This window comes from Vulpes vulpes, chromosome 1 (genome assembly GCF_048418805.1).
Source record: "Vulpes vulpes isolate BD-2025 chromosome 1, VulVul3, whole genome shotgun sequence".
Taxonomy (NCBI): Eukaryota; Metazoa; Chordata; class Mammalia; order Carnivora; family Canidae; genus Vulpes; species Vulpes vulpes.
Genome location: NC_132780.1, coordinates 167,672,266 through 167,693,488, shown reverse-complemented (window position 1 = coordinate 167,693,488; position 21,223 = coordinate 167,672,266). Strand labels below are relative to the sequence as shown.

General features: G+C 34.8%; 1 protein-coding gene across 1 annotated transcript in view; it reads right to left on the bottom strand.

Annotated features, from left to right (window-relative positions):
* The window catches only part of MEI4 (meiotic double-stranded break formation protein 4), a 210,567-nt gene that overhangs the window by 115,820 nt on the left and 73,524 nt on the right, over positions 1–21,223 (bottom strand). The gene's annotated exons all lie outside the window — the stretch shown is intronic.

The window sequence follows — 21,223 nt, the reverse complement described above, 5'->3', positions numbered from 1 at the left end:
TACAAAGCTATAGTAGTCAACAATAGCCAAACTGTGGAAGGAGCCTCGGTGTCCATCGAAAGATGAATGGATAAAGAAGATGTGGTTTATGTATACAATGGAGTATTACTCAGCAATTAGAAATGACAAATACCCACCATTTGCTTCCACGTGGATGGAACTGGAGGGTATTATGCTGAGTGAAATAAGTCAATCCGAGAAGAACAAACATTGTATGTTCTCATTCATTTGGAGAATATAAATAATAGTGAAAGGGAATATAGGGAAGGGAGAAGAAGTGTGTGGGAAATATCAGAAAAGGAGACAGAACACAGACTCCTAACTCTGGGAAACGAACTAGGGGTGGTGGAAGGGGAGGACGGCGGGGAGTGGGGGTGAATGGGTTACGGGCACTGAGGGGGGCACTTGACGGAATGAGCACTGGGTGTTATTCTGTAAGTTGGCAAATTGAACACCAATAAAAAATAAATTTATTATAAAAAATAATAAATAAATAAATAAATAAATAAATAAATAATTCACATGTACAAAAAAAAAAGCTATAGTAGTCAAAACAGTATGGTACTGGTACAAAAACAGACACACTGATCAGTGTAACAGAACTGAGAGCTCAGAAATAACTCCAAACATATGAACAATTAATCTATGGCAAAGAAGTCAAGAACATACAATGGAGACAGTGTCTTCAATAAATGGTGTGGAGAAAACTGGACACTCATATATACACAAAAGAATGAAATTAGACCACTGTCTTACAGTATGTACAAAAATTAACTCAAAATGCATTAAAGACTTGACTGTAAGATCTGAAACCATAAAACCCTCTGAAAAAATATAGGTGGTAAGCTTCCTAATATCAGTGTTAGTAACATTTTTGTAGTTCTGACTCCAGAAGCAAGGAAAACAAAAGCAAAAATAAACAAATGGGATTATATCAAGCTAAAATGCTTCCAAACAGCAATGAAACCAATATCAAAAATGAAAAGGCAACCTACTGAATGGGAGAAGATATTTACAAACCAAATAACTGATAAGAGCTTAATATCCAACATATATAAATAACTATTACAACTCAAAATAATAACAAAAATCAATTAAAAAATGGGCAGTGGATCTGACTAGACAGTTCTTCGAAGAAGACATATAATTGACAATAGGGACATGAAAAGATACTTATTAGGGAAATGAAAATCAAAACCACAATGAGATATTACCTAACACTGGTTAGAATGGCTTTTACCAAAAAGACAAGAAAAAGCATGGGAATAGATGTGGAGAAAAGGGAACAACTATACATTCTTGGGAATATAAACTGGTGGAAAACAGTCTGGAAATTCCTAAAAAATTTAACAACAATATCCCATATTACCTAATTATTCCACTTTTGGATATCTACCTGAAGGATACAAAAACGCAAATTTGAAAGGATATATGCACCCTCCATGTTCATTACAACATTAATTATAAAACAGTATATGGATGCTGAATTACAAAGGTATAACCTGAAACTTATTTAATAAAAAAGATCTTGCTTTCTAGAAAAAAATGTAGAAAAAAATGAAAGAACAGAGACAAAGAGAGAAAGAAAAAAAGGAAGAGGAAATGGTTTGGCAGGAAAGGAATAAATGTATGGCTAGGGCAAATGTGCTGAAAAAATAGGGAGGCCCATGGGAAATAGTCATCAATGGTGAGTTTCTCTACCTCTCTTAGGAACCACTTATTTTAATTTTCTATCTTCCTATTCACTCCATTCTCGTCTCAAAAATCTGGATTCCATCATTTTTTTCCCCCACAACTTAACATTTTGTTCAATCCCTGGATTGTATTAACTCTGAAGCTGTAGTGTTTGCCATCAGTGGACTCAGGCTCTTTTTCAACTCTAAATCCCTAGGAGAGCATATCTATCTCTGCCTGAATTAAGCACCCTTCTCAGATAAACTTATTAGTTGTAACCAAGAAGAAAGCAGATTCAAATATAGCCACCTAAATCCACCCTCGGGCATGATCTGTGGATAGGGGAACATTTTAAGTGATGTTAAAAAGATTAACTGGAATCTGAGGATTATTTCCAATTCTGAATATATTGGTTTAGCCAGAGTGAGTTTGTCTACTTCACCAAATTTTGCTATTTGTGTCTGACTCTAAAACTCATAGAATACACACTATGTATAAGTACTTGGACTGTGCAAGCTCAAAAGGCAAAATTCCATTTTGGTCCATCCGTAGTTAAGCTATACCAAGTGTCAACTGCCTCTAGCTTAATTATTTTGCTTGTATTTCTTCTGCTTATGTTCTGTTAATACAATTCCTCCTAACTCAAATCCAATAGGGCTAGCATGAAGTCAGAATGGCTGTAATTTTGGTATACTAGTTGCACTAATGCTCATGTAGTCCCCATGACAGCTCAAGTACAGAACATTTCCATCACTGCAGAAAGTTCCATCAAAAAGTGCTGGAATGCTGTTCTATTGACCAGGTGGTAGTATTCCAGGTTTTCCACCAGATGCTCAGGTATCCACACTTATTTCCTTCATTTTTAGTTTCGGTTACCATACCAGAACATAGTAAAATACAAAATTAGTGAAATGCCTGGTCCAGATATGACTAACTCCTGGTATTTTAAGAGGATATCCTGAGAGCTATGCCCAAACAATTGTCCAGTCCATAAGCAGTATTCATGATAGAATATGTAACTAACCTGATGATCTCATATTATCACTTAATCAGCTAGGAAATAAGCACTCATGTTATTTAGCAGTATTTTTAATACTCATATTCTTTTCAGAGTAGCACAGGCACTGCTATATTTCTGCAACTAGAACCTAAATGGCCATTTGTCCTTTCAAGTTTGCACTAAAAATCAGAATTTCTTTTTACATTTGTCAAATAAGAAATATATGACAGAGGCTGATGTCTTATTTTCAGGTTGAATTGTAGCTAAATGCACAGCCATAATCCCTGGAAAATATGGCATGAAATTTTTACCACCTCCATATTTCTTATATCCAAAACAGAAATAGTAAATTCCAAGCAATTTTCAGCAGTTTGTTTTCAGTATTAATATGCCAATTTGATTTCATTAAAAAGTAAACAGAATTACCCTGAATAAAAGTCAGTGTTAAAATCTAAACATCCCTAGGGAATAATCTTAAATTATGGAAAAAGACAACCCTTAAGCTATACACTTAAAAGTAGTAAAAAGAAACAAAGCTGGGAGAAGTGAATTTGATTATTCTGTTAAAGAAATTTCTTCCAAAATACTTAAGAAATGTTTTGAACCAGATTTTTTTCAATCTGACTCATCTCTTATTTTAAATTTGGAACATTTTTAACTATGATAAAAATAAAAACAAAATAATCTATTAAAAAATAAACATTTGTAAAAACCTGATCCAAAATGAAAATTAAAAGGCATGCATATGATGAAATAACCAGCGTCAATTTTTAAAAAGTGATCTAAAGTTGGGGAAGAGGACTGGAGTAAATCAGTAAGACTAGGCTCCACTGATTTGAACTTTTAAATAATGACTATCAAAGACTATTTATAAAATTCATCACTGTCTAGTATCAAAATGATCATTTCTAACTCCAAATTTCTACTCCAAATAATTCTGTTAAAGATATGAAGCATTCAATCCACACACCCCTACCAACAGTGCCACTGGTCAGACACTACAGTTTTGCCTTTTTCTAAAAATTCCATGTATGTGAAATCATACAGTACATAGTCCTTTTTGTCTGGTTATCTTCCACTTAGCATAATGTCTTTAAAACTCAGCTATGGAAAAAAAAATAAAAAAATAAAACTCAGCTATGTTATAATATATAGAGGTAGCTTGTGCTTTTTTATTGTTTAATAGTATTTCATTGTCTGGACATACCATATTTATCTATTCACACACAGGCAGCAAATGTTCATTTGGGCTGTTTCTAATTTGGGGCTATAATAAATGAAGCTGTTATAAAAATTCTTCACAAGCAAATACTTTTAGGGACTAGTGTATACCTTATATTCATGAATGTTTCATGTATTCTTTTTTTTTTTTAAGATTTTATTTATTCATGAGAGACACAGAGAGAGAGAGGGAGAGGGAGAGAGAGAGGCAGAGGCAGAGGCAGAGGCAGAGGGAGAAGCAGGCTCCTAACAGGGAGCCCGATGTGGGACTCGATCCTGGAACTGTGGGATGATGACCTGAGCCAAAGGCAGACACTCAACCGCTGAGCCACGCAGGCATCCCTGTTTCATGTATTCTTAAAAAAGAATGTGCATCCTGCTGTTGGCTGAAGTTTTCTGACACTTTTATACTTTTATCAATATGAAATGCCCCTCTTTCTAGTATTGTTATTAAAACCTATTTTGTCTAATATTAATGTATACACTTTAGCTCTTTTATACTTATTATTAATAATGTGTATCTTTTTTAAATCTTTTTTTAATCTGTTACTTTCAACACATTTTTGTCTTTGAATGTAAAGTGCCTCACTTCTAGATAGCATATGACTATATCTCAATCTAACCATCTCTGTATTTTATTAGAATGTTTAGTCCTCCACATGTAATGCATTTCAACTATTAACTAATATTTAATTATTTTACTGATTAGATAAATAATATGCAACATATAAAAATAACTATTAACCTGATTATATGTATGTTGGGATTAAGGCTTGCCATCTTGCCTTTTTGGTTGTATTTGTCTCACTTTTTGGTCTAGTATTCTTCTTTCATGGCCTCATTCGTGTCAAATGCGTATTTTTTTCATCTGTGATTTGTTTGTGATATTTATTTGAGTAAGTTCATAGCATTGTTGTGGGCATTACAACATGCATCTTTAATTTCTCATAATTTGCAATTTAGTGCTGACTTATTTCCAGTAAAATACTGTAAGCTTACTCCAGTTTAGCATATTTACCTTTCTTCCACTATTATACTAGGTATATTTATTTATATTATAAACCCACAACATAGTATTTTGTACATACGTGTGTGTCTATAATTTTTACTTTATAGAATATTTTTAAAAGAACTGAATAGAAGAAAAAATAAAAATGTATTTCCTTACATACTTGCCACTTCCAGTATTCTTCATTCTTCCCTGGATTCATGTTACTATCTGTACCCATCTCCTTTCAGCCTAAAGAACTTCTCTCATTATTTCGTGAAATGCAAGTGAGCTACCAACAAATTCTCACCACTTGGAGTTAGCTGGAAATGTCTTTATTTTGCCCTCATTTTTAAAAGGTAAATCTGCAGGATATAGAATTTTTGGTTATCAGCTGGTTTTCTTTTTTTTCAACACTTTGACTATGTCACTCCAGTGCCTTTCTTGCTTCAGTTGTTTTTTTTTAATAAATTTATTTTTTATTGGTGTTCAATTTACCTACAGAATAATACCCAGTGCTCATCCCGTCAAGTGCCCCCCTCAGTGCCCGTAACCCATTCCCCCCCACCCCGCGCCCTCCTCCCCTTCCACCACCAATAGTTCATTTCCCAGAGTTAGGAGTCTTTATGTTCTGTCTCCCTTTCTGATATTTCCCACACATTTCTTCTCCCTTCGCTTATATTCCCTTTCACTATTGTTTATATTCCCCAAATGAATGAGAACATACACTGTTTGTCCTTCCCCGACTGACTTACTTCACTCAGCATAATACCCTCCAGTTCCACCCACGTTGAAGCAAATGGTGGGTATTTGTCGTTTCTAATGGATGAGTAATATTCCATTGTATACATAAACCACATCTTCTTTATCCATTCATCTTTTGATGGACACCGAGGCTCCTTCCACAGTTTGGCTATTGTGGACATTGCTGCTAGAAACATTGGGGTGCAGGTGTCCCAGAGTTTCATTGCATCTGAATCTTTGGGGTAAATCCCCAACAGTGCAATTGCTGGGTTGTAGGGCAGGTTTATTTTTAACTCTTTGAGGAACCTCCACACAGTTTTCCAGAGTGGCTGCACCAGTTCACATTCCCACCAACAGTGTAAGAGGGTTCCCTTTTCTCCGCATCCTCTCCAACATTTGTGGTTTCCTGCCTTGTTAATTTTCCCCATTCTCACTGGTGTGAGGTGGTATCTCATTGTGGTTTTGATCTGTATTTCCCTGATGGCAAGTGATGCAGAGCATTTTCTCATATGCATGTTGGCCATGTCTATGTCTTCCTCTGTGAGATTTCTCTTCATGTCTTTTGCCCATTTCATGATTGGATTATTTGTTTCTTTGGTGTTGAGTTTAAAAAGTTCTTTATAGATCTTGGAAACTAGCCCTTTATCTGATATGTCATTTGCAAATATCTTCTCCCATTCTGTAGGTTGTCTTGTAGTTTTGTTGACTGTATCCTTTGCTGTGCAAAAGCTTCTTATCTTGATGAAGTCCCAATAGTAAGTTTTTGCTTGTGTTTCTTTTGCCTTTGTGGATGTATCTTGCAAGAAGTTACTGTGGCCGAGTTCAAAAAGGGTGTTGCCTGTGTTCTCCTCTAGGATTTTGATGGAATCTTGTCTCACATTTAGATCTTTCATCCATTTTGAGTTTATCTTTGTGTATGGTGAAAGAGAGTGGTCTAGTTTCATTCTTCTGCATGTGGATGTCCTGCTTCAGTTGTTTTTAATGAAAAGCTAGATGTTCATCTTATCATAGTGTCTTTCTTCTCTTGTTGCTTTAAATATTTTTCTTTTTGATTTTGATCTCAGTAGTTTTACTATATTGTCTCTAGGTATGTCGCTGCTTGAATTTATCCTATTTATAGTTCACTTATCTTCCTCCATGTGTAAGTTAATTTTCTGGGTTCTTTTATCAAATTTAGATATTTTATGCAGAGGATAAAAAAGCTCCATTATCAGAAGTAGGAAGCTTCCCCTAACTTTATGACTGAAATCTTTTATAAATTAACTTTAGTTCACAGAACATAAATTTTCACCATACATACACACACATATTATATACACACCATAAATAAATATATATTTGTACATCCTCATCCTATTGCTTTTCCTTTTCATAAACATGGCACAGCAGTCTGTTTATTCACTTTATGTCCTTTGTTAATATTCTTAATTTTTTCCCCATAGAGATCTTACATACACCTTTTCTAGGTTTATCTCTGTATGTTTCTCATTGCTACTCTAAGTGAACTTTTTTCCTATCCAATTTTCTAATTGGTCATTACTGGTATAAAAAGCCTTGAATTTGAATAATGACTTTTCATGTAAGAATTTTGTTAAATTCTGTTATTTTTAAATTTATAGATTTGAATTTAAGTATATAATTATATTAACCACAAATATGGACACAAATAGTTTTACCTATTTCTTTTAATCCTTAACACTTATTTTTCTTGTTTTATTGTATCATATTACTAAGTACCCATCATGATAATTGTACTCTTAATCCTTTTCTCCTATTCCACCTATCTCTGCTGTGGTAACCATCAGGTCTCTATGGTTAATAATCTGTTTTATGCCTGTCTCTTTTTCAATTTGTTCATTTATTTTATTTCTTAAGTTCCATACATGAGTAAAATCATATGGTACTATCTTTCTCTGACTTATTTCACTTAGCATTATATCCTCTAGATCTATCCATGTTGTTGCAAATAGTAAGATTTCATTCTTTGTTTATGGCTGAATAATATTCCATTACATGTATATATGTATACATATACCACATTTTCTTTATCCATTCATCTATTGTAAAGACTTGGGCTACTTCCATAATTTCACTATTATTTGGCTAAGTAATGTGCAATAAACATAGAGATGCATATATCTTATGAATTAGTATTTTCATATTCTTCGAGTAAATACCCAGTAGTGGAATTATTGGATCATATGGTAATTCTATTTTTTCTTTTCTTTTTTTTTTTTTTTGAGGAGCCTTATACTGTTTTCCAGAGTGTCTGCACCAGTTTGCACTTCCATCAACAGTGCACATGAGTTCCCTTTTCTCCATATCCTCACCAACGCTTATTGTTTCTTGTGTTGATTTTACCACTCTGAGAGGTATGAGATGATATCTCATTGTAGTTTTGATTTGCATTTCTCTCACGAGTGATATTGAGCATTTTTTCACATGTCTCTTAGCCATCTGTATATCTTCTTTGGAAAAATGATGTCTTACTCTAAAATAGGAATGGCTGAAAGTAATTATCTAACATGTCTACTTGTAGCAATGCTGGGGTGCTTATTAACATAGTTGGTCCCTACTCAGATTCCTCAAAGAAAGGCATTGATAATTTATTCTGCATACGTTATTCTGCATATTATACAACCAAGTTTACTATGCTTACAATTTTCTCTTAATGAGACTTTGTTAATAATTAAATAACCATTCATGAACTGTCAGCTGTCACTGTGACAATCACACAAAATTTGGTTAATTTATACATTGCTAACAAAAACTTTTTCATCCCACTCTTCTTTTTCCCCCCTCTTAGTGAATTCCTTTCCTGGGAAGGGAATTGCCAGAGCTCCCTGTCACAGCTCTAACTTAAAAAAAAAAAAAAAGAAAACCGTTTAACCAAATAATTTTCATGTGATTCCCTTTTTTTTTTTTTTTAATTCTTTTTACTTTGAAACAGAAATAGTGGATACTTGAAAGGACAGAGATTTATCAAAGGCAAAAAAAACAAACAAAACAAAACAACAAGATTAAACACTGGCTGTGCCTAAGATGTTTTGATGCTACTCATTATACTGAAATATGCCACAGGTGCCATCTAAGATTCTAACACTATAAATCTAATGGGATCTATTTGGGTACTTCTGGTATTTAGTGAGAACTGAGGATCTCTGGACAAACCAACAAAGCTGATGACTACTTACCATATGCAACTGTAGTAGAGAGAATGGCAGCTCCTTGCTTAAGTTCCCCATTTCTATCTAGCTGCTTCTTTCTCTTTTTTTATCCATTTTCTTCAAGCTCTGTTTGCTAGGTTCTTCTAACCCTGGGACAAAGGCTTTCCTTATAAAGAAAAGTGAATTGAAAGCTCTACTCACCTCCCCCACCCCCCAAATATAGTGCTAGCAATTTCTCCCACATTCTCATATAAATAAACCAGCAAATGTCCAATGGCACATGCGTATACAATCCCCTCCATAATGTTTTGGTTTTGTTTGTTCATTCTATCTAACTCCTTTACAGAATAATGCAGCAGAATCAAATAAGAATGAAAAAATAGTGAAATGTGAGATATTTCTAGAGTGTGTCCTACTATTTTCCTTCTTAGTGGCCTATTACTCTTCTACTATGCCTTCTCTCATTCCCTAGTGGTTACTGCAAATATGTAAAATATGATACCTCTGGATACCAATTTAGGACTATTATCTCTAAGCTATGATCTGTGGTTGGGATTTTAATGAAGAATGTGGCCTTTATATATCGTTTCTCACTTTAGAGAGCACGGAGTTTAATAATAAATAAATAGTATTTGCATACAACTTCAAAAATTTACAGTGCTTCCAAAAACATCATTTTGTCTTCCCTAATTCATTTGGCAAAATGCAAAAGCACAGAGATTATGTGACTTACTAGTAAGTGAAATACTCTCACTTCCCACTCCAAATCCCTAGTGATTTCTTATAGTCTATATTATCTTAACTCAAATGTTTATTTGAGGAACTTTAGTGCCAGTGTGTTATTCATAAGAGTACCTGGGATGTGAGAAAGAAATATGGACAGCTTCTAATAAGCCTTAATCGCCATGTAAGCAATGTGCCTTGCAGCTGATTTCTTGGAAACTTTGTACAAGTAGCTCATCAGGAAGAAGGAGAAATAGGACTAATAAGGGTTGCCTAGAATGGCAACTAAACAGAACCCAGTTGGCTGATTCTATTTTCTTCTTTCTTTATCATGGTGTATAAAAGGAGAAATTATACAAGTAAGTATGACAGTCTGAGAAACCAACCTAGGGCAAGTCAATTTAATTTGACATTTACATTTAACAATGATCAGCATCTAGTCATATGCTGTTACTTTCCAGACTGCAAATTTTAAAAGAGCTTCTTAATAATCCCTGTGATTGAACTGTTGTTCTGACAGCTTTAATTGACACTCTTATACCTAAGAATATACAGTATTCTTCAGTATTAATTCCCCCAGTATTTAATTAATTCCTGAAGAATAAAATTTCATGTTCATAGATCAGAAATGCATTGAGATACATTAATCTATTTTTAAATAGCATTTGTCCATAAAAAGGAAATCTTTCCTGGTTGCTGAGTCAGGTTATGTCAACCCAAGTTGCCAAAACAACCAGCATGAGCATAAGATGGCTGCTCAGCTAACAGCTCTTCCTCAATAACAGCTTAAGCCAGACGACACATAAACATCACACTAAAAGATCAGTGCTCATTCCAGCGTTTGAAAACTTCAGGACCGATATTAAGTCATCTAAATAATAGACATTTTGTTGTTTCAGTTGTGTGTGTTGCTTTTTAAATATATTGCCCCCATACCTCAGTGGTTCTCTATCATATTAAGTATTAGAATCACTGTGAAACTTTTAAAACTATGAGACACCTGAAGATTCCATTTCAATAGATCTGGTAGAGGATTCAGACACCAGTATTTTTTTTTTAAAGGCTAAGGAATACTGCTAATTTCATGTCAATTACTAGACATTATTTGAAGATAAATTCTACACTCAAGTTCTCTATAACTCTGTCCAACTTGATTTCTCTTAATTTAATTATTTACGATTAGTTTGCTCTATAACTCTGTCCAACTTGATTTCTCTTAATTTAATTATTTACGATTAGTTTGCAAAAAAAAGAAGTTTCAGTACTGTTTTCTAGGGAATTCATCTCCTGGAAGAAGACTGAAACCAAGTAAACATTAGTAAACATGGATTTGCAACTAACCACATACAAATCTTGGTTTAAATATAGCATGTGTTAGTGTTTAAGTATTCTAATTTTATTATTTGAATTTACTCAGAAGCAATAAAAAGACCATACTGGCAACATTTACTTCCTAGTATTTTGTTCAATCTCATGAATTTCAAGAACAAGTGCTTATCATAAAATAACAGAAATATTCATGAAAATGACTAAAAAGAAAACTTTTACTTTAGAAAAAAAATTGATCTCATATTTCAGAACAACTTACTTCCAGAGTACAAGGTAAAACTCCCAGTGAAGGAAATTAGAGACCTTTCTAGGGCTATTCTGGTTTTAATTATTTACAAGGCCAAAAATGGAATATATATTATTAGGTTTTTTTTTCCTATATTCCTTAGCATCTGAAACTATTATAGTCATGTAGAGAAATCAGCTTCATCAGATTCTTCATGGTTTTTATTAAGATTCGTGGAAAGAAAAAGAACATATCTGAAAAATAAAACAAGCTATCTATAATGAAGGAAGGTATATTTTTAAAAATTATTTTGCCATTTGTCCCTTTTATGCCCTTAGGTATAGACTTGTCACAGACTAAGCATATATTATATATACTCACCTGCAACCCAATTCACACAACTTAATTCCTTCTCTTAGATAAACCTAAATTCACTGAGTTTTGTGATTGCTAGTAAATCAGGAAAAGAAAAAAGCTCCCATTTTTCAGACGGTGACCACAATGGAATCTATGGAAAAGCTCATTTTTGTTCTGTTTCCCAGACAAATGCATACCAGAAGGCTAATCAAACCTGCAACTGCCTATAACACAAGTGGTGGGGGGAGAGATTTACAAAGAAATTTAATGACTCCTTCTGAATTTCAGGTAAATCCCCTAAGGAGTATTAACTCAGTTTAAATGGGAGCTTACTATAGCAATAGATGTATTCAGCCACAGACTGCTCTAAATATGAAGTTTCTAGGCTTTTGTTTAAAAAAAGTAAGCAATTTTACATGTCTTCAATAAGTTATTTATTCAAAGCTCATATTCAATTTGTTACTTTTCTGGGAAGAGCATATATAAGCAATTATCACACATCCAGTTCAACCACAGCTTAATACAACAACTATTTTGTTTAAAGATGATAATAAAGAGGCTAAAACAGGGAAATTAGGGAAGTTGCCCCAATCTTTCTTTATCCAAATCTCAGTGGCATGCTTCCCTTTCCCCTTGGAGGCAGCCTGTGATATTATGCTTCTGGTGACCAGGGGCTATTATGCTCCAAGGCTACATCTTTAAGACAGGGAGAGGTAATCCATTTGTCTAATACTTAGACAAAAAACAAAACAAAAACACAGAGTCAGGCAAAATGAGGACACGGAGGAATATATTCCAAACAAAGGAGCAAGACAAAGCCTCTATAAAAGACCTTAAAGAAATGGAAATAAGCAATCTAACTGATAAAAAGCTCAGAGTAATGGTCATAAAGATGCTTACAAAACTTGGGAGAAGAATAAATGAAGACAGAGAAAATTTCGACAAAGATAGAAAATATAAGAAATTATCATTCAGAGCTGAAGAATACAATAAATGAAATGAAAAATAACCAGAGTGAATCAACAGCAGATTAGAAGATGCCAAAGAATGGATTGGTAACTGGGAAGACAACGTAGTAGAAATAAACCATCACAATAACAAAAAGAAGAAAAGAATTTTAAATAATGAAGATGATTTAAAGGATCTCTGGACATATCAAGCATACTAATATTCACAATAGGGGTCTCAGAAAGAGAAGAGAGAGAGTATGGGACAAAAAATTTACTTGAACAAATGGTGGCTGAAAACTTCCCTAACCTGGAAAAGAAAATATATATCTATGTCCAGGAAGGCCAGAGAATTTCAAACAAGATAAGCCCAAAAAGATCCACACTAAGAAATACTATGATTAAATGTTCAAAGTTAAAGATAAAAAGAGAACCTTAAGCAAGAGAGAGAAAAACAACTAGTTATGTACAAGGGAATCCCTCTAAGGCTGTTAGCTGATTTTTCAGCAGAAACATTTCAGGCCAAAAGGGAGTGGCATAATATATTCAAAATACTAAAGGAAAAAAATGTATAGCCAAGAATACTCTACCTATCAAGGTTATAATTCAGAATTTAAGGAGAGTGAATTTCTTAGGCAAGCAAAAGGTAAAGAAGTTCATCACCAATAAAGTGGCCTTATGGTACAGGCTAAAGGAACTTTTTTAAGTGTAAAAGGAAAGGACATAACTAGGATTAAGAGGATATATCAAAGAAAAAAATCTCACTGGTAAAGGCAATCATACAATAAAGGTAATGGATCAACCAGTTATAAAACTAATATGAAGGCTACAAGACAACAGTAGTAAAATCAACTACAATTACAATAATCGGTTAAGGGAAACACAAAATAAAATGTGAAATAGGATATTAAAAACATAAAACTAAAGGGGATGTATGGAGAAAATGCTTTTAGAACGCATCCATGCTTAAGCGACCAACAATTTAAAAGACTGCTATATAGATTATTATATACAAAGTTCATAGTAACAACAAACAAAAACTTATAATAGATACACAAAAATAAGGCAGAAGGAACCAAACATAACACCAAAGAAAGGCATCAAACCTCAAGGGAACAGAGCAAGAGAAGAAGAAAGGAAAGAAATAGAGAAAAACAAAACAAACAGAAAACAACTAACAAAATGGCAAAGAACATACCTATCAATAATTATTTTAATGCACATTGACTAAATTCTCTAATCAAAGTATAAGCTGGTTGAATGAATCAAAAGACAAGGCCCATCTCTATGCTGCCTATATGGGACTCACTTCAGATCGAAAGACACATACAGACTGAAAGTGAAGAGATGGAAACAGATATTCCATGCCAAAATAAAGTTGGAGTAGCAATACTCATATAAAACTAAATGGACTTAAAAAAAAAAACTGTAACAAAAGACAAAAGCAGGCTATATTATTGATAAAAGGGTCAATTTAACAAGATGGCATGTAGGTGGCCAACAGGCATATAAAATAGATGCTCTGCATCACTAAGCTTTGGCAAAATGTAAATCAAAACCACAATAAGACATCACGTCAAAATTGTCCAAATAGCTAGTATCAAAAGATAAGAATTAACAAATGTTGGCAACGATGTGGAGAAAAGGGAACCCTCCTGCACTGCTGGTGGGAATATAAATTGATGCAGCCACTATGGAAAACATTATGAGGTTTCCTTAAAAAATTAGAATTAGAGCTACTGTATAACCTAGGAATACTAATTCTGGGTATTTATTCTTTTTTTTTTTTTAAATATTTTATTTATTTTTTTTTAAATTTATTTATGATAGTCATACACAGAGAGAGAGAGAGAGAGAGGCAGAGACACAGGCAGAGGGAGAAGCAGGCTCCATGCACCGGGAGCCCAACGTGGGATTCGATCCCAGTTCTCCAGGATCGCGCCCTGGGCCAAAGGCAGGCACCAAACCGCTGCGCCACCCAGGGATCCCTGGGTATTTATTCAAAGAAAACAAAAATAGCAATGTTAAAAGTCAGATGCTATGTTTATTACAGCATTACTTACAACAGCTATGATAAAAAGCAACCTAAGCGTTCATCGTTAGATAAATAAAAATGTAGTATATATATATATATATATATATATATATATATATATATATATATATATAGAATATCACCCAGCCTTAAAAAAGAATGAAATCTTGCCATTTGCAACACAGTAGACCTAAGGGTATCATGAAATAAGTCAGAGAAAGACAAATGCAGTATGTTTTCCCTTGTACTGATGTGGAATCTAAAAAGCAAAACAGACAAAATAAAACATAAACAGATTCATAGATACAGAGAATAAACTAATGGTCACCAGAAGGGAGAGGGATGGAGGGGATGGATGAAACAGGTAAAGGGATTAAGAAGTACAATCTTCTGGTATTAAAATTAAATAAGATATGGTGATATAATGTGCAGCACAGGGAATATACTGAGTGATATTATTAAAACTATATATGGTAACAGATGGTGACAAGACTTATCGTGGTGATTATTTTGTAATATATATAAATAACTGTAGGAATGCTGACAAAGCCAACTCCATAGTTGGCCTCCATCTTGTTCATGACCACTCAGTGACCCCTCGTGGGGCTACATGTTCTGGGTCCCTTGGAGATTAATATACATACCTTAGAAATGCCTGCCAAGACCAGAATACAGGGTGAGGCTTGCTTTGCACAACCCCCCCAATCTATCTGTTAGTTACATAGTCTTCTCCCCTCCTGATGTACAGATAGCACCACCAGGTCCGCTAAATGCTAGCTGTCAGTTAGGTGCATGCAGACCCTCTGAAGTGCATGTGAATGCTATGATCTCACTACAGTATCCCCCTGCACATCCCCTCACTCTATCAAGTCTGTAGAATAAGGTCTGGACTTTGGGAAGAATAGCTGCACAGCTGGCCAGATCATGCTCTGTCCAATCTTCCCTGTCAGTAAAACTACCATGAATTAAAGTCTGTGTACACTCTATGCAATTGCTCTTTTCCGGCCTTAAAGTGCCTTCTTAGTTTGAGGGAAATCCCCACTTTCCAACAATATCAAATACTATATTGTACACCTGAAACTAGTATGATATCGTATGCCAATTACATTTTAATTTTAAAAAGATCAGTATCATTTGGGCCAAATCTCAATCACGGTGTTATAAACTCCCCCACATAGTTTCATCTTTGCATTCTGTAGTATAAAAGAAAAAAAAACTTCCTTCCATGAAAAAACTTCAAACAAAATTGAGATGAAAACTGACCAACGCGTTTAAGTATGTGCAATGAGTATATTTTATCACTCAATAAGGCTGCTTTAAAAACCTGAGTAAATAAAAAAAATATAAAAAATAAAACCTGAGTAAATGAAGAAAATATTTTTTTTCTGAGATGAAGATCCTTTCCTTATGTCTAAACTCACAAGAGGTCCTAAGCTGATACTGAAGATTTACCTATTTTCATTGTTTAGGGTGTCTAGAACAAAAGAGCTCAGGGTCTCTCTTCTTCTCTCATCTTTCCCTTAATCCTAACTGGCAGTTTGACTTTTATTTCCTAAAGGAATTCCAAATCTCAGAATCCAGGCTGCATACATCACATCCTTCTCTCTCCCAAACCCCATTCTGAGTCCTCCCCAGTGGCCTGTGCCTCTGCAGGGCTGACATGCAACAAATATACAATCCACGCATATGGATTTAAACAATCCAGTAACCAGGGCAGGCAGGTGGGGAATGTTCTTCTCAAAGATTTCTGTAGTTAGGGTTTGGGGAAGAAAGAGATTCTCTGAGTTTAAAGGACAGATTACCCACACCAGTGGAACGCAAAGTGCTGGGCTCCTAGGAGTTGGCAGTAAGGACACCATAGCTTTGGAAAGGCAGCCACTATCTTGTTTGAGAAGAGAGCCTCTTGAATAGGACTGGCTGAGTTAGATCGAGGGTCTGCCTAGCTGTGCTCATGGAAAAATGATGTCACCTCTTTATGTGTCAATTTCTCCGTAAAAGAAGGATGATAAAAAATACTTTTTGGGGTTGTTATAAGGATTAAGTGAACTGATCTATGCAAAGCACTCAGCAAGAACTCAATAAATGTAGGCTGTAATTAGTGGGGAGCCAGAATCAAAATTTGTCTTTCAATGCAGTATTCTTCAAACTTTAATGTGTATCTGAATTACCTGGGGATCTTGTTAAAATGCAAAATCAGACTCTGTAGATCTGGGATAGGGGTCTGATATTTTGCATTTCTAACAAGCTCCCATATGATACCAACATGGCTGATTTCTGGACCACATTTCAAGTAGTAAGGTTTGAATGTATATAGGAGTAAGCATTCATGTGCTATGGGAGAGACAACAGCACACAATATTTAGGAAAACTACACTGATGTGGACAGATCATAGGCATTTGAAAAAAAGCAAAGTAAAGGGAAGGAAATGTCTGTTTAGTTTTATAAAAGCAATCTAGGAATTATCATATGATATCACACATGTGTGTATCACATTTCTATTTTACTCTAATGAAGAAACACCTATGACTATTTTGAGATGATATGAAAGCTGTTTGAAATTATTTGGGAGTGACTGGGAATCAGAATTTTCAGGAGCATTTTAGGCAAGGAATGCCTATTCTTTTTTTTTTTTTTTTTAATGTAAGCGATTTTTATCATGATTATTGTTTTGGGTTTTTTTTAATTAATTTTTATTGGTGTTCAATTTACCAACATACAGAAAAACACCCAGTGCTCATCCCGTCAAGTGTCCACCTCAGTGCCCGTCACCCATTCCCCTCCAACACCCGCCCTCCTCCCCTTCCACCACCCCTAGTTCATTTCCCCGAGTTAGGAGTCTTTATGTTCTGTCTCCCTTCCTGATATTTCCCAACATTTCTTTTCCCTTCCTTTATAAGGAATGCCTATTCTTTTCCAGGCAACATTCCTATTGGTTGGCTGCTGCCTAAACATCCCTATTGGTTGACTTCCCCTGTATGAACATGAACTGTAGCCATCTCAATGCCATATTCTTTTGTTGTCTGTTTCTAAAAGTTTCTGAACTGAAGTGCAAAACTAAGGAATTAAAGTGTAGAACTAAGGGGGAATGAAAATAGCATTTTGACAGAGAACTGAAAGACAGAAACCCAAGAAAGGGGAAAATTATGAACAACAAAAAGACAGCTATAGTAAAAACAAAGTAACATCCTTCTCTACTCACTAAGGAAAGAACAACCAAAAGGTTCATCTGTCTTAAGGCCACCCAAAATTATATCTAAATATGTTAACAAAATATTTTAAAAGAAGACACAATTTAAAATTATTTTTTTAGGTTATCTATACTAAAAAAATTGAGCTGTTCAAGGGTAAGCAATACTATGACCCCAGCACATTAAGATTTGAAAGCATCTTCAGCAAATTTATGACAACAGTACCAAATGATCTTGTACCACCATTACATACTGACAATATGAAATGCTTATGACTTGGAACACTTTTCAGTTCTCCCCTTATTAGATCTCTGAGTAACACACAGCAAGACTAACAGTTCCCTTCTTTTTGAAAAACCCTCTTCACTCTCATGACAGTACTTTCTACTTTTTATCCTACCTTCCAGTCTTCTAATTCTTTTTGTCCTCTGCTCTACTCCAATTTGATGCTCCACAGGCCTCAGTCCTGGGTCCTCTTCTCTTGCTACCTGTGGCTTATTTTCTCATAGGTTTTTATAAATCTCTATCTGCTGATATGGGCTAAATTTATTTGTAGGCATGTTCTCTCCTCTGAGATCCAGACTGATCAACTACCTTGCTTTGCATTTCCATGTCATAGTCATCTTGTAATCATCATAAAACTCCATACTCCTGAAAGGGCACTTACTCTTCCCTGCCTTCCCTCAGCCTGCACCCATTCAGTCCTCCCCAAATCTGTAAATTACACTACTACTCACCTGGTTGGGTTGTTAATGACCAGAAACCTAGAATATGTTAGATGTCTACTTTTCCTTCATACTGAATCCAAATCTAAATCCTATGGATGCTCCAACATATTTTTTTTCATTTTTATTTTTATTAAAGTTTTTCAGACATATATACTGTCAGATAGGTTTACAGCATTTATCCTAAAGTTGGTGGTACTTTACCCCCTTCCACCATTATTTACATTTGAAAGTTCTAGTAGATTTTTTGGGTATTTACCTGCATTATTCTAAATAACGTACTTCTCAAAAAGTATTTATTTTCCATGATAGAAGTTTTGATTTGACTATCTTTCTTTGCCCTGAACTCATCTACTCGCTTACATGCTCTCTCTCTCTCTCTCTCTCTCTTACACACACACACACACACACTTCCATCCACAATTTTGGGTGGATCATTGCTCAGTGTTTATATTATTATAACTACATAATTATGTGCAGCCAAACCAATGTAGATTACTATATATTTTTTTCCTTTTCTACACATTTTTCCTGAAACTAGTAATTGTCTTGTTTTATTCACTGGCTTAATTTTTTATGCACTTAATAAAAATTTACCCTCAAACTCTTCATTAGTTGTCTTAGTCTGCTCTAAGATGTCCATACATACTCTGTATTCTATTAATTTCATGTTCCTGAAGCATCTCTCTTGGAATCTTCTGACTTACTCCAAATTAGAATGGTTGTTCTCCAGGTTTAGCTGGCATCCTGAAATTCCCTTTCAGCACCATCTCTTGTGTGTTGTTCTTCTGTTCACAATATCTCATGTCTTCTTTCTTGGTTTGCTAGCTCATTTGGTTGGAGAAGATCATCTAGTAGTGTCCTGAGAGAGGGTACAGGGGTGGTGCATTCTGGGACTTGATATGCCTAAAAGTATCTTCACTTGCCTTTCCTTATACTTGATTGATAGTTTAATTAGATAACAAATCCTGAGTTGGAAATAAATTTCCTGAAAATTATTTGGGAAGGTTCCATTGTCTTCAATTCTTCCACTGTTTTGTTTTTTAAAAATCTGAAATATTTGCATTCCTGATATTTTGCTTGTGAACTGTATTTTCTTTTCTTCTCTCTGAAAGCATATAGGATCTTTTCCTTATCCCAGTATTCTGAACTTTCACAGCAATAGTCTTAATATAAGTCTATTTTCATCCAAGGACAGGGCACTTGGTAGACTTTGATTATAAAAACACTTTTGGGAAATTCCTTAAATTGTACCTTCAAAGATTTCCTCCTCTTTTCTCTTAGTTCTCTCTTTTGGTAACTCATATATTATTCAAATGTTGGGTTCCCCAAGTTGGCCATCTAGTTTAATTTCTTTGCTTTCATATTTTCTACTTTCTGGAAGATTTTCCTACCTAGACTTCCAAACCTTTATTTACTATCAAATTTTAAGTTTTAAAACAGTATTTTTATCCCCTACAACTTTTATTTTAAAGCACCATTTTCTTTTTTCATGATTACAAAAACGCTTCTATCTTTCTGAAAATATTTATATGTGTATATAGTGTATATTCATTTATATTCACATACATTGCATCTCTGATTGCTCTCTGGTTCCACTAAGTTGTTTTCAAGATCTAACCTTCATGTTGGATGCTTTCCTCAGAAATCTGCTATTCCTGCATCTTAAGGCCACTGGGTTTTGTGTAGGGGTTAATGCATGTTAGGTGGCTATATATGATTTGGATGCTTTGTTTCCTTTAGAGAACTTCTGACATCAGTATGTTTATGTTTTTCCTCTTGGGATATTCAATTTTCCCAGAAAAGACTCCCTGTTGGCTGTCTGAGAGTTAAAGATTGTTGCTAGTGTCTGGAGCCCAAAAGGGGGAAAGAGTTGGGAAAGTATCAGCAACTGTACATACGTGTTCACTTAATCTCCACTTTTAGTGATGATTATTTTTTTAAGATATTATTTATTTATTCATGAGACACAGAGCGAGAGAGGCAGAGACACAGGCAGAGGGAGAAACAGGATCCATGCAGGGAGCCCAACATGGGAATCGATCCTGGGTCTCCAGGATCAGGCCCTGGGCTGAAGGCGGTGCTAAACCGCTGAGCCACCTGGGCTGCCCAATCTCCACTTTTAAAATATAGTACCTTCACCCTTTATTCTGTGTAATTTCTCCAATTAAATACCTTAAAAAAACTATTTACAAAAAACAAATCTTTAGTCTTTTTTCAGTTGTGTCAGGGGCATACCCCTGCTATATGAAGTAGGAGAGGGGATCCAGGGTTCTAAGTACTTCTGAAGCACAGTTCTGACCAATCCTCCTTATCCTCCATCCCTGACCTCCTTTCTGGAAGTAACAAGTAGAGTTAATTTCTGAGTTTTTGATAGAGTCTACTGTGTAAATTGGGTTGGTTAATAGCTTTCTTAACTCTTCCTTTTGATTCTGTTCTCTTAGATCTGATAAGGCATTTACCTATTTTGTCCCAGTCCCTTCTAGTTTGTAATATTTTGTTGCTGTAGTTTGGTCTCTCATTTTCCATGGCTATGCCTTTTAAAGACAAGTCCTTTATTATTGTTTTAATTACGGTAGCAGTCAAATCAGACGTCTGTCTCAATCTATCAACTTTAATGAGAAATCTTCCAGGATATATATTTTTTTCTCTAGTATAGATTTCAAATCTGTACATCCATTTCATTTCTACTTCTATCATCATAGATTAAACCACCATCCACACTCTGTGAACTACTACATGACTTAAATGGTTTCTCTAATTCCATCTCTTGTCTCTCTAATCAATTATCCCAATGGTATCCAAAGTGAGGTTCTGAAACCTACATCAATTACTTCCCATTATATATCAAACAAAATCCATACCCTTACCATGGGCCTATACAAAAGAGGCTTTGAG